Raw genomic sequence first — 13,772 nt, forward strand, 5'->3', positions numbered from 1 at the left:
GTACACAAGCAATTTAATCAAGGCTTGTAACTGAAAAACCGATTTTTGTTTTTTTCGTTTTTGATTTTGTATACCGGTTAGGTTAAGTTACCTACTCAGTAATTGATATAATTTCTATTTTTTATGGTATTTAAAATCAATTTTAATCCCTAAGTTTTTAATACTATTGACTAAATTTAGGTGAAAAAAGTTTCATACCTAGTCTACATTGATTAAATATTAGCCATTACTAAAAAGTAACGATTACCTACTATCCATAGTAATGAAAAAAATCAGTTAAATCAATGAATATAGTTAATTATTTCAAATTGAATTCTAATTAATGAATGGCAGATACATCTGTTATACTGATAGCCGTTAGAAAAATTAGTTTTACCATCTCGAGGTCAAAGATTGTAGGTACCCATAGCGATATTGACATATTGTATTCCAAGCAATCCCTTTATCAGAGCAATGGCAACTAATAGTTAACTCATAAAAAATATAATATATTATAAATAAATTATTGGATAAAATTGTCCACACAAAATAATTATTGTGTTGCAATATTGTAATTATGAAACAGTTGTTTTCTTTATAAGCTTTATTATAATATTATATTTCACATTTTCACATAAATAAGAACAAAATTTAATATTTTAATGACATATTTTAAATTTTGCATTGCTTCTAACTAGCATGATTGCTTCCAACAGTTCTGCATCTAATGATGTTCTCAAATCAGAGACAATGAATTTTAAACCGGAAAAGCTCCTTTCTACACTAACCTGAAAATGAAATAGTACAACTTGTAGAAATGTTGAAATATAAGCACAAAATAAATATCATCATTAGGTAAAATATATTTTATAATCATAATAGAGACATACACTAAACCTGAGTCGCTGGAACTGCTAAGACTACACTTGCTAACTGATAAAGTTCAGGATTGGTTAACTGCCGTATAAGTATAAGGAATTCGCTCAACATGTTTAAAATCATTCAAAATATTCAATATACTTTCAGAAGTTGTAGTTAAGGGCAAGGTAGACGAATTGGATGTAACAGATGATTGTGATAATAAATAATCTTCACATGGATCTGTTGAGGTTTGGCTTTTTTCAATAGAACTCTCAATTGTTAATTCATCATTAGCTAAAAATAAAGTTAAATACAGGATTGACTTAACTTTTAACAAATAACTGTATTATACAAATATTGGACAGATTATTCTAGAAAGTATATTAGTATAGAAATCAGCATACTATTATTTTTTAGTCAAATATCTATTGATTTCTATTTAAATGAACAATATAATAAAATATTGACATGTTTTATACAGAAATACAGAATTCAAATTATTTATATTGTATAAGAATAATATTTATGTCACCAGTGATCTATATAAAACAAAATTGGTAGGTCCAGGAAGTAATGAATCCAGGATTTATCCAGGAAGTAATGAAAACTATTAGTCTATTAACTGTTAGAAATTTAGAATTCTAAAATATTTATTACTTGTCCAAAGATTTTCATACTCAAGAGTAGGTACCAATACTTTATGAACATTTTACTTTTTACACTTAATTTATTACTTTTTTGTTAAAAATATATGTAAAACACGCTAATATTAAAAATACAATTTATTACTAAGAAAAGCATTATATTATTTTATTTTTTTAGTTCTTCATGTAAACAGTGTTACTACAATTTAAGCATATTTATTGAGTAAATAATTTATATCCATTCATATATTTACCAGTAGTATCTGTAAATTCGCAAATAGGAGAATCTTTATTCTTCAAGAAAATTTATGTTTCCCATGTTTCAATAAGGCGAGTTATAGCTTTTTCTTGTTCTTCAGGAGTTAATAAACACTAGTGCCGAGGATCAACAAAAATTACTAAAACAATTTTGAAATTGATATATGAATATTATATTGTAATTATCAAGACGTACACACACATATGCATGTATTATTATTAATTTAATGTATATTACCTGCTAAAAATGTGTTATTTGTTAAATAATTTTCACGAATTCTTTTATCCATGTGTCTTTATTATTTTAGCTAATATAGATACATTAGTATTTAATCCATAAGTAGCTTTTAGCCAAATACCATAAAAATCCCCAATGGTAATGTTTTGTTTTGCAATGCAAGTGTTGCAATTTGCACTGGATGTAGAGCATTTACCTGAATTAAGGTTTTTGGAAATTAATAAGTATAAGTAATTACAGAATATGCATATAAAAAATTAAAAAATAATGAATTAAACACACGGAAAGTTGTATAGGTACCTACCAAATATAACTAAGTAGGCAAAATAATTATGAGTTTAATTTTAATGGTATTATGTGATTTAAAGAACCTGTAGAAGTTGTAGGACAGCTATAAAATAATTCAAATATCGAAAAGTATCAATAAAACCATAATCTTGATTCTTGATGACTTGGCAAAACTAAGACTTTTACTTAGTATGGGTATTATAAACATTTAAGTTATCAAAATTAAAGTTAACTATAGTAAATAAGTAATATATATTTTTATAATATATAAACTGGTTAATTTAGCATATAAAATGATTACATTTATGATTAACCGAAGATTATTAATATTTAAGAAATTAATATAATTAAGTAATTAACTATAATGAACTAACAACACTTTTTATAGACTGCCATTCGCAGTTTTTGAGATGTAGGTCTGGGTTAGTCTCCTCATGCGACATACAGAATTCTTTGAGTTCCAATAACCGATAAAGCATAGCATACATTGAGTTCAACCTTGTCTCGATATCAATTATTGCAAATTTTAAATTCTTTCTTTTCAACCAACATGCATATTTGAGAGTTCTTAGTTTCTTTACAATCTGTAAAATATAATGTTTACCTTTACATATTAAATAACTATTAAAATGAATAAAAAATTGGTAATATTACATCTCTAGCTTTGGAAATGCAATAAGTTATGGGTGCTGTTTTTATACCACCAAGTACATATAATTGTAATGAATGTACAGAGCACCGAATGCAAGATGATATGGATCGAGGTTCCACAGCAGCAACAATAACTTCTTCTAATTTATCTATATATAAATCAAATTACAACATATTATTATTTAAATTAAGTATAAAGAAAACAATAAAAATAAATAAAAAGTACAATTATATTTTAAAAACAAACCATGATCGATCATCAACTTTATCACTGAAAAGTTGATTTAAAATATTTTTTGATGATAGTAATGTTGCATGCTCAATTTCATATTCATCATCACTCTTGTTGTCTTCTGAATCCACAGTCTCAACAGTGGTATCTTCTTCAATTTGTGGTGCTTCAGCTTCACATTCTTCATTTATATTTATTATTTTACTTAACTTAACCATATTTGATGCATTATCGCATGTAATAGTAAAAATTTGTTCTTTTTTCACATCGTAAATAGAAGTATATCATGAAGCTATAATACAATAGATGCAACATAATTACTACATATTAATATATTAAGATAAAATTAATTTTATGATAATAATATGTATTAAATATACCATTTTTTAAAATTATCAGCAGTGTGCTGTTCATTAAGTTCCCTCATCTCTTAATTTTATGAATTGAATATTAACTCCCATTATGGAACGGTTGTGACGTTTTACACAATCAATTTTTAAACTTACTAAATTATTTTTAATATTTTCAGTAATTTCACTAATGATTGTTTTTGAAGTTGAAAAAATGTGTTTCTTAATGTATTGTAGTTAATAGTAGATCCTAAAAATTAGTTAGTTGAGATGTTTGAGAACTTACATTTTTTCTTTATATTTTAAAACAATAAATTTTATTTTTCACACCTTATATATTATACTTGAGTAAACTCTACTATCTGTATTCTTAACTAATATTCCCTATATTGTCAACTACTCAACTATCATTATTAAACTTTACTTTAACTGGATGCCCCTCCAAAACAATATTCCTTTATCAACAAAGTGCAGACCATTTGTGTATTGTAAGTATTTGCTTGCAAGTATTTCTACTATGCCAGAGGCCAATTATACTTTTTATTTATCCAAATAGTGTTTGTCTTACACTCTATACATTTGATTATATTTTATTTTTTATTTTGTTATTTAATAATTTTTCTATTTGATAGTTATAATCGACAATATGAGATGTCTAAATATGGAATATCTGATGATATAAATACCCGAAATAATTTAATATAATATTTAAAAAAAATAAACATTTATCCCATAATTAATATCATAGTTTTAATACAATAACCTTAATCTATATTTAATTATATAATTTGAATACTGTTGGTTAAGTTGGTTGGTTAACCCCACTATACTGGTATTTGACATCTCCTGTAGGTATCTAAAACTTGACTTTTAGGTTAACGTTATAAAAATATCCTTATACAATAGTTGATTATTAACCAAAGCTAATTAAAGCCGTTTTTTATTATAATTATTTTTGTTATTATAATGTTTATTTTTCCCTGTACAATTGTTCATAAGAGTCACGTTACCAAATGTTAATTTGATATTTTATCGTCATAAGTAGTGACATATTTAAAATTATGCTGCAGAGTGACTTCTTGTATATAAAATTTCAGGTGACAAAAAAATAAATATATCATTAATGTAATAAGTGCGATCTCCTTATATTTTAAACACTTGTGTGGTTATATATTATATATCTTAAACTAATTACTACAATACTACATATCTGAACTGTATATTTATATTAACATGCAATAAACACAAATTAAAATAGCTTAACCGTTTTCTTACTTATATTATTTATTTACTTTCTCGATTTTCATGATGCAAATTTCGACCCTTTATCTTCAATCTTTACTCATACTTTTTCCCCTACTACAAATCTGATTTGCTTTTTGAGTGAATTTTAATGTTTTTTATTTTTTAGAAACTTTTCCTCCAGTAATTTTGGTAACTCGTCTCCTATGTTATTGTGGCATAATGTCCCGGCGTTAGATCAGTTATCGGTGAAATTAATTCTGCAAATCGACGGATAAATTTTCTAAAAAAATTGTACAAACCTAAGAAACTCCGTGTTTGTCTTATTGTTTTGGGGGTCGGAAAATTTTTTATTTACAGCCAGACCTTCGGGATTCGGTTTAACTCCGTCCTGATTTACTATTTGCCCGAGTATCTTATCAATTTCGAAATATCCGAATTTACACTTTGTAGTTTTTAATTTAAATCCTGATTCTCTTATTCGTTGTAATAATTTCTGTAGTATTATTAATAGGTCATCAAATGTTTTTGCATAATTTATAATATCATCAACATAGTTAATAGTTCTAACATATTATAATAATCCGGCGAGAGTTTTTGCTACTGCTTTTGAAAATTGTCGTGGTGAATTTTTATAACCAAATGGGAACGCGTGTCCATTCATACAGCCCGAATGGTGGTTTAAATGCTAATTTGTATCTGTTTGTTGTTCCTAATAGAATATTCAGAAATCCCTGTTGCATGTTCATTATATTAAAAAAAATGTTGCTCCTTTTAAACAATCAAAAATCGTTTGCATATGAATTATTGGAAAATTTTGATGTGGTACTTGTTTATCACTAATCTCTTTGAACCATCTGCTTTGTTCACTAGAAATGCCGGGCTGGCGTATGAGGAAATAGATGGAGTTATTAGACCGGATTTTAATAATTCATTAATTTGCCTCTGTAGTTCCTGTTGTTCTGTAGTTCTGTTAACGCTAATCTATATGGTGGTAAATTAACAGGTTCTGTTGTTGTTGTTGTTGGTATAGCCGTATAGGTATATATCCTACGTCTTTCGCCCCTAAGTCCATTGAGTGTTTGGCAAAGCAATCTTTATATGTATTTAAAATTATTTTTAATTGTGTCTGTTGTGATTGGGTTAGTTTCGGATTTATATCAAATTCTAGTTCGTCCGTGTTTTATTTGTCAATATAATTTGGTACATTATTATAATTTAACATTTCATTATCATTTTTCAGATTAGCATATTTTAAACTATTTATATGATGGAATTTTGTTTTTTTATGTCTATCTACTAAATTTTTTTCGTTTTTATTTTTTAGTATATTACGATATTCTCTAATATACGTTCCGCATATATCGCAAAACATTACTTCTCCCCCCCCCCCCTTCAGTCCAGTAAGGATGATTCAAATATTCGTGGGATTTTAATGCCGACTCAGTGTTGACAATCCTGGCAAAACTGAGTGTACCACATAATCGGTGTTTTGTTTACGTCATTATTTTTTATTTCTATGGGACTGTTTATGTTAAATTTATCTAATGAGTATTTTTTTTTGTTATGACAAGATAAATTCGATCGTGACATTCGTCTAAGTACCGGTTTATGTGTTTTGTAATAGTATTTATATCGGGTATAACTGTATACATGCATGTGTTATGTAAGGTGAGCGGTGATGATTCTCGATTTATTAATGCTGGATTCCAGTGATTATTTTCATAAATTACTCCTATCGTCGGTCGGTTTTTTTTCCAGTATATTATAGCGGTATTTAATGCGTTATTATCTGTGTTTTTGTGTTTTGAAATAATTGTTAAATTTTTATTAAAATGGTCTGCTAAATATGCTATATCATCCTCTGTCATGTGATATCCCGATTTTGTATTTGGTATATTCATTTTCTTTAGTATTTTTATAATGGATACCTCTAGCCCTTCTTCTCTCAAGCAAACACGTAGTGCATGTGCACCGCAATCTCCGTCAGAAGGTACTTCCTCGATTTTGTTTAAGTACCTATGACGCATCTAATAAAATATTTTCCCTCAATGTATGGTCAATATTGTCGGAAAAAAAATATCCCATTCCATTATTTTTCATTTTGTCGGTAGTTCCATTATTATTTAATTTTGACTTATTTATGTTAGTGGTTTCATTATTATTTAATATTGACTGGTTTATGTCATAAATAGATATTGTTATGCACGTATTTCGAAATATGAACCTCAGCATACTGGAGATAACGGGCCATTCTTTTCCGTCTTGTCCTTCGCATATTTTAGATAATCCTACTCTTTTAATTTGTTGTTCTAAGCAAAATGTGCTCAAGTTTTGTAATGTCGCGAATATGTTAACGTACGTTGGTTTTTCGTAATAGTGTTTTTTTGTAATTAAATATAATAGCTATTGTTTTTCTGTTTTAATAAATGCGATTTCCCTTACTCTTTTTTTTGTAAAATCAAATTATCGAAATTGTTAAATTTTTTATGAAACTGTAGAGCGATACCCACGGTTCATCGTTAGGCATTCGCTGAAAATGTTGTGAATTATTATTAAGCAATAAAAATTGTTGATATTCGTTTAATATTTCGTGGGAAAAGTTTTGTATTTCGGTTCCCTGTATATCGTCTTTGATTTCCCGAGTTTTTATTGGTAATTTTACTTCTTGATTTTCGTATCTGAATAATATATGATTGTCTTTTCAATTCATGACTGTTTGTGTTTTTATCAAAAAATCTAAACCTAATAAGATTGGGGAGCATAAACTATCTACTACCACTGCCTGATGTTGTATTGTGACCGATGCTATTTGTGTTTTAATTATCGTTGAGCCTACAATGTTTAATTTTGAATTATTGGCTGTTTTCAAATCTATATCGTTAATTGACTTAATATTATCAAGTAATAATGTCATCTTTTATCTATAACTGTCACGCTGGCTCCTGGATCTAACAGTAGTTATGAGGTTATGTCGGTTCGTCATAAATTTTTCCTAATATTTCAATTTTATGTTTTATTTGTTCGTTTATTTTGTAGCAACTTTATATTACATGATTTATTTCATTGGTTATACTATTGTAATTCCTGGTTTTTGGAAATATACCCTTCACAGACCCAGGTGTCCAGGTGCAGTAGGCCCAGGTGCCTGCAGGACTTTTAGTTTTTTTTGGTTGTAACAATTTTTCTTAATATGTCCCACCTTGCCACATCCATAACACGTTGGTATCGGCCTTGGAGGGTTCCAATGTTGATAGTTTTGATACTGATTTTGTTGTTGTGTAAATGTATTTGGTATATTTTGAGTTTTTGACTAATTTGATATTTTGATTGTATGTAAACCTAGATTTTTGTTGGTTCGGATTAAAATACGGTGAAAAATATTGATTTGGAAATTGTTGATCATAAACTTCGCTATTGTTATTAGCTCTATTGGTATAATTTGGTGTATGATTTTGTATCGGGTTTTCCCTCATATCTGTGGTTAATTGTTGAATGTGTTTTTTTAGAATATTTATCTCTTCATTTAATTTATCTACAGTTGAATTTTGTTTTTCTAACCATTTTTGCTAATTCGTATCTTTTTAAATTTTCTGTTATTTTCGTTATGTTTGTGTTGTCTAAAATGTCTATTTTATTGTATATTTTATCTGGTAAACCCGCCAATATTTGCTCGCAAATTTCTTCCTCCATCATGTTTGGATTAATTTTATAGCAGAATTCCATCATATTTATTATAAATTCATTTAAAGTTTCGTTGTCCATTAATTTTCTTTGGTTTAATTGTATTCTAAGTAATTTATCATTCCCAATATTAGTAAATTTCTCCTTTATTTGTTGTTTTGTCTGTTCCCAGTTTATGTTTGGTGTTTTGGTTTTTATTAATTTAAACAATTTTGATGCCGAGTCTTTCAAATATAATGGTGACAACGAAATTGTTTCTGTTTCGCCACAGTTGTTTATTATTGCAGCTAAGTCAAAATTGTCTATAAAAGAATCAACGTCCTCTCCCATTTTTCCCGAGAAAGTTTGGGGTTGATGGATCATTTTTTTAAATTTCATTTTTGATTTTAGTTCGTTTTTATTGTTATAATCAATAATTATTTTAGTTGGTTCTATGCAATTTGCTTAATTTATATCCAAATTTTTACTATATAATGTTTTGTCTAGAATAGATGTTTTGTCATTAAGATTTAAACTGCTTTGATCGTCCTTGTTTTCTGAATTTTTTATGACTTCTGAATGTTCCGTTACGTTATTAGTTAATATCTCTATTGATTCGTTATTTATTTTAATATTTTTCCATATGATATTACGTGCTTAATCTCTTAATTGTTCCTGAGTATGGACGTCTGTTACTATGCCGAATTGTTCGTGTAAAATCGTTTGCAACCTATCTTTCTTTATGTATGGTAATTTTCCTAGTTTACCACTGAAAAATATATCCAATTCTTCTTGTGATAAGGAAAATTCAAAAATATTTAATTTTTCGTCGTTTAAATTTTTTATGTTACTTTCTAAACGTTCTACTCGAATTTTGTTACTAGCACTAAATAATCTGTACTTGTTCTAACGTTCAATTATCAAGAAATTCTAATAATTGTTTTCTATCAGGTTTCAATAAATTAAAACTCTAAGACACCAATTTAATATTTTCTGTATTTAAATTTATAGTTAGATTATTATCGTTGTTTTTTAAATACCACATTCCATTATTTATCTACCACTATTAATAAAAAACACTCGTTCTAAATAGATTAACTATGGTTAACTTTGCTAACCTCTTTTTATTTTATGTATGTTTAATTTTTAAACAATTCGTTATATTCTAACATATATACTAATATATTGTTACCTTAATACTTAAAATCTATGCTTAATATTACCACTCAAAATTTGTTATTTAAAACTTTTCTGGCTTATAATTAAATTTATTTATTTCACATTCGTTTATCTTTCTTAAAACTTAAATTTTCTCTTAAAACCTATATAGACATATAGTCAATATTAATTACTTAAACTTCCTTTATTCAAAACTTTATCTCACTTAAAATTAAATTTTTTCCTTTAAATTCAATTTTCTCTCTTAAAACTTAAAATTCCTCTTAAAACCTATAGTCAGTATTAATCACCCAAACTTCCTTCATTCAAAACTTTATTTCACTTATAATAATTTTTTCCTTTCAAATTCATTTATCTCTCTTAAAACTTAAATTTTTTCTAAAACCTATAGTCCGAATAATCACTTACAAATTCGTTATTCAAAAACTTTATCATGCTTATAATTAAATTTTTACTAAAGAAAAAAAAATATTTTTGAAACTACTTTAAATTATAAATTTATCAAAACTGAAACAAAATCCTAGGATCCAAATATAACTGTTATTATTACAGGATTCGGTGCCTCCACCAATATGTAACGTGGTCGGGGGAACGACCAGTTAAAGATAAGATATCCAGGGAGATCCTATATAGATATAAATACCGTAGCCAGGGGCAGATATGTAGATATCAGGATCTTAAAGATATTTAAATTACTAGGATTCCTTTTCAGCTATAATTATGTTTTATTGTCTATTAAACACTTACAAATATTAATACTCACAAATATATCAACTATGTTCTATTATACTATGTAACTAGGTACAGCTGTATCGTAGTCATACGGAGTCCGGTAATCGTAGTGTGTATTGAGGTCTAAGGTGCACAGCGAACTAACTTACTGTGTGTGTGTTTACATATTGTGTGTGTTGGCCATAGGCCTTACAATTATGTGTGTGTTTTAATATTAATGTATCGGTCAGCAGTTAATCGTACATACGGTAGAGTTTGTATTATATACATAGGTGCCAATGTAACATATTTATATTTGTTACAATATTTTAATTGCGTTTGAGTTTTAACACCCAAATATATGTATGTTCGTTTTGGTATATTCATTCTATAAGTTTATTGAAGTACCTATATAAGAGTATATTATTTATATATTACAATACCATTTAATGAATAATTAGTCTAACTTTATTGATACCTACATTAGTTTCATTTTCATATTACATCCAAGTAGAGCTTTGGAGTTACAGGAAATGTATTTTTATTTTATGTAGCGTATAGCTTTTTTTAAGTAGTTCATCACTAATTTATTTTAAAATTTTAATTGCAATTGTCAGCATTAAATGTAATTGTTTTACAATGTTTTGAATTAAAATATAAATTTAATTGTACAACAATACAATAAAAAATTCATAGTGTTAGTTTTATAAGTGTACAAAAATAATATACTATCATAATATTTTATTTTTATACAGTATACACCGATACATATTATTACGAGTGGATCAAACATACCTACCCATAATAATGTACCACAAATAAGAGGCCTCGCGCCCTCACTAGGTACTGTCGTAAATTTTAGCTCAAAAGACCTTAAGTTGTAACAAAATTAAAGTTAGTTTTCGTTGTCTAATTTTTATTCTGAAAAACCCGAACTCGTCAGAAAATTGTATATCGATTGTACGGAACATTTTGTAAAAATTAAAACTTATATTATTGTCAACTGTAATTTATTACATATTGCCTAAATGTTGCCCCTCAATTAATATTAGACGTAACGAGGCCCCTTAACTAAATTAATAATAATATCATTACTAGGGTTCGGATTTAAAGGCAACATATCAATAAAAAAAGCATTTAAAATGCCAAAAAAGCATATATAAAAAAGCAATTAGATACATAAAAAATGTACCAAAAAATTAAATAGTTTGTGTATTGTATATTCAACCATAGTTTGTATTAAAAAAATTCACTACCATGTACTTAGACAAACTGCCTTTGGTAAAATGTTGACGGTTTCGTGTTTGGACTTGAAATATTTTTGTACATAGATGATCTTTTTACATCCACGGAAGTTATCGGGGCGGACTGTCGAACAATTTTTAATCTAGTATCCACGCATTATGAATATATTTTAGTCTATAGATAGGTAGTAAGGGTGCTTTTATAAACGTTAAATTAACTGACCATACCAAATAGTGGCAAATATTCGATAAAGTATTTGGTAGTATTTAGTAATATTTAGTATTTAGTAGATATCGATAAATATCGCCGAAAATAAAACTCATTAAAAATAATTGACAGACGACAGTCGACAATGCTTAGTCTTCAGAAAATCTTATCGAATTGTACCGACGTATGTTGTGTATAAAACTATCAAATCAATTAAAATTAAACACAATAAAGTCATTTATAAGTAAAAAGGCAAAAAAAGGGGAAAAATACATTCGTCATCTTACGTATTAAATGATGCACATTTTTGTATAAAAATTATTCATCTATAATTATTATTAAAAAAAAAATTTTGCCTTCAAATCCAAACCCTAATCATTAGTGACCAAAATAGACTTTCATCACTGTACCCTATACTAAAGTTCGACAAACGACGGTTTCTTAGAATTGGTATTCACTATATTGGAAATAATCATGAACAAAAATTATAAATTAACAGAGAAGGAATTTTTATATTTTATTTTATATTTGAAAAATCCAAATTTTTAAAATTCTCATTGTGACGCCTTCGGACGTGCCTGTTTGCAGCAGCCTTCTACTGAAAAATTAAATCAAACTAGGTTTATATAGGCTTATAGTTTTGTTATGGCCGATTGGGTCATAACAAACGGGGGTCTTACAGACTTGGGTAAAATACTTTTTAAAAGTATTTCAAATACATATTCCTTAGTATTTGGAATACTCCACAAAAAGTATTCCTAATATTTTTCGAATACTTTTTTTTTAGTACTTTTTCAGTAGATTTAGATTTCAATAACAAAAATATTATTTTTTCGATTCTGTGTTTATAGATGAACATTATTATAATCTCGATAATACACACCTATCTGGCTATCTATTAGTTATAAACAGGCTTAGGGACTTATCACTTATAGCTCTAAAAATTACACAAATATGCTTCTAAAATCATTGAAATATGCATTATAATATGCATTTATAATTTATATGCATTAAAAAAAAAAAATTTACCACTAAATCTTGGTTAATCTCACTTTTAACTTAAAAAAGTTATTAGTTAAAATTTATATCTAATAATTAATAAACTGTAATTAAGAATTATTAATCAAAGATACAACTTTTATTATTGAATATGCAACAACTAAATTTGAAAAAATAAATATTTTCCTTAACATTTTGAAAAATTAAACCGAGAATTGAATATTTATAATTTAAAATAAATTTTTTTTTACATAATAATAATTAATAATCAATAATTAATAATTATACAAAAAAATTACAATATTTTTAAATGGTATAACTTTTCTACTTAAATAAAACAACTGTTTTATAAAAAAAAATATATTCTCTTAGGAAAAATTACATCATCAATTCTGCATCATTTTGAGTTTCTTGAAATTTACATTATACGATTAAGTATACTTTCTTATGTTTTTGAATGTAAATCTCCGACGATTACTGGGCAATACATTTTTGTAAATTGAGAATCTCCGTTCAGCGTCTATACGTTCGATACAGGTTTATATAGTATTATTTATACTTACACAAAAATTATAACGATATATGAAATGTAGTTTGCAGATAGCTTATTACTGGAAGTATTAATATATTTTTTTGTCGATCGGTTGAAATATGTATATATAGTTATATGTTTCTATATGCACATTCAAATTTTAGATCTGATATTATGGCATCGAGAAACGAATTTATTTCGCACTCTGCTATATTTAACTATAATATTAAAAAAGTATGCAAATGTTAGAAGTCCCTAAGCCTAGTTATACATTATATTCAAATTAATATAGTTAAAAAATAATAATTAGTAATATATAAGAGTATACCTATATAAGAAAAAAAGTATTCAGAATACTTGTAAAAAGTATTAAAAATACCGTATTGAATACTTTCAAAAAAAGTATTAAAAAAAGTATTTGGAATACTACCCAAGTCTGGGTGTCTATGCCCTGGTACTACACACAATATTAGTCCCTTTTATATCTTAATTC

The 13,772-nt window shown here is 26.7% G+C and overlaps 1 long non-coding RNA gene across 1 annotated transcript; it reads right to left on the reverse strand.

Annotated features, from left to right (window-relative positions):
- Positions 1–551: 551 nt before the first annotated feature.
- On the reverse strand, positions 552–1,881 carry LOC132949557 (uncharacterized). The gene is made up of 3 exons (XR_009665111.1): positions 1,739–1,881; positions 870–1,134; positions 552–767 (listed from the first exon to the last, which is right to left on the reverse strand). It is a non-coding gene; the product is annotated as an uncharacterized LOC132949557 (long non-coding RNA).
- Positions 1,882–13,772: the final 11,891 nt, after the last annotated feature.

The sequence above is a fragment of the Metopolophium dirhodum genome, chromosome 7, assembly GCF_019925205.1.
Source record: "Metopolophium dirhodum isolate CAU chromosome 7, ASM1992520v1, whole genome shotgun sequence".
Lineage (NCBI taxonomy): Eukaryota > Metazoa > Arthropoda > Insecta > Hemiptera > Aphididae > Metopolophium > Metopolophium dirhodum.